General features: G+C 31.7%; 1 non-coding gene across 1 annotated transcript; it reads right to left on the bottom strand.

Annotated features, from left to right (window-relative positions):
- Positions 1 to 1,633: 1,633 nt before the first annotated feature.
- LOC112773528 (small nucleolar RNA R71) lies at positions 1,634 to 1,741 on the bottom strand. Its single transcript, XR_003188075.1, has one exon. It is a non-coding gene; the product is annotated as a small nucleolar RNA R71 (small nucleolar RNA).
- Between the last annotated feature and the right edge of the window lie 251 nt (positions 1,742 to 1,992).

The raw sequence follows: 1,992 nt of genomic DNA, 5'->3' as shown, positions 1-1,992 counted from the left end.
TGCATTAAAAATTTTTCAAAAATATGTTCTTGAATGTTCATCATGTTCTTCATAGTGTTCTTGGTGTTCATCTTGACATTCATAGCATTCTTGCATGCATTCACTGTTTTGATCTAAAAATTTCATGCATTGCATAATTTTCATGTTTTTCATAAAAATTTCAAAAATCAAAAAAATATCTTTCCCCTTTTCTCTCATCAAATTTGAAAATTTGGATTGACTTTTTCAAAAATTTTTAAAATCAAATTGTTTCTCATGAGTCAAACCAAATTTTCAATTTGAAAATCTTATCTTTTTCAAAATCTTTTTCAAAAATCAAATCTTTTTCAAAATTCTTAGTTATTTTCGAAAATTCCAAAAATATTTTTCAAAAATATTTTTCTTATTTTTATACCAAATTTTCGAAAATAACATAATCAATTAATGTTTTGATTCAAAAAATTTGAAGTTTGTTACTTGCTTGTTAAGAAAGATTCAAACTTTAAGTTCTAGAATCATATCTTGTGATTTCTTATGAATCAAGTCATTAATTGAGATTTTAAAAATCAAATCTTTTTCAAAACTAACTTCAATCATATCTTTTCAAAAATATCTTCTCATCTTATCTTTTTCAAAAATATCTTTTCAAAAAAATATCTTTTCTAACTTCCTAACTTCTTATCTTTTCAAAATTTGTTTCAACTAAACTAACTATTTGTTTGTTTCTTAACTTTTTCAAAACCACCTAACTAACTCTCTCTCTCTCATTTTTCGAAAATATCTTCCCCCTTTTTCAAAATTTCTTTTTAATTTATTAATTAATTTAAATTTTAAATCTTAATTTTCGAAAAATACTAACAATTTTCAAAAACCAATTTTCAAAAATCACTAACTCCTTTTCAAAAATAATTTTCGAAAATTCCCTCATTCTCTCTCATCCTATTCTATTTATTCATTCATTAACTAACATCTCTTCCTCACATCATCACCAAATTCGAACCCCCTCTTCTATCTGTGTTCGAATTTCTTCCTCTTTTCTTCTACTCACATAAGGGAACCTCTATACTGTGGTAAAGAGAATCTCTATTATTATTATTTTTCTGTGCCTTCTTCTTTTCATATGAGCAGGAGCAAGGATAAGAACATTCTTGTGGAAGCAGATCCAGAACCTGAAAGGACTCTGAAGAGAAAATTAAGAGAAGCTAAAATACAACAATCCAGAGATAACCTCTCAGAAATTTTCGAACAGGAAAAAGAGATGGCAGCCGAAAATAATAATAATGTAAGGAAGATGCTTGGTGACTTTACTGCACCTAATTCCAATTTACATGGAAGAAGCATCTCCATTCCTGCCATTGGAGCAAACAATTTTGAGCTGAAACCTCAATTAGTTTCTCTGATGCAGCAGAACTGCAAGTTTTATGGACTTCCATCGGAAGATCCTTTTCAGTTCTTAACTGAATTCTTGCAGATATGTGATACTGTTAAGACTAATGGAGTAGATCCTGAAGTCTACAGGCTCATGCTTTTCCCTTTTGCTGTAAGAGACAGAGCTAGATTATGGTTGGATTCTCAACCCAAAGACAGCCTGAACTCTTGGGATAAGCTGGTCACGGCTTTCTTAGCCAAGTACTTTCCTCCTCAAAAGCTGAGCAAGCTTAGAGCTGATGTTCAAACCTTCAGACAGAAAGAAGGTGAATCCCTCTATGAAGCTTGGGAAAGATACAAACAATTGACCAAAAAGTGTCCTTCTGACATGCTTTCAGAATGGACCATCCTGGATATATTCTATGATGGTCTGTCTGAGTTATCTAAGATGTCATTGGACACTTCTGCAGGTGGATCCATTCACCTAAAGAAAACGCCTGCAGAAGCTCAAGAACTCATTGACATGGTTGCTAATAACCAGTTCATGTACACTTCTGAAAGGAATCCTGTGAGCAATGGGACGCCTATGAAGAAGGGAGTTCTTGAAGTTGATACTCTGAATGCCATACTGGCTCAGAACAAAAT

Source organism: Arachis hypogaea, chromosome 18 (genome assembly GCF_003086295.3).
Source record: "Arachis hypogaea cultivar Tifrunner chromosome 18, arahy.Tifrunner.gnm2.J5K5, whole genome shotgun sequence".
In the NCBI taxonomy this organism is placed as follows: domain Eukaryota; kingdom Viridiplantae; phylum Streptophyta; class Magnoliopsida; order Fabales; family Fabaceae; genus Arachis; species Arachis hypogaea.
Note: the sequence above shows the minus strand (reverse complement) of the source record. Positions and strands in the feature narration are given on the sequence as shown.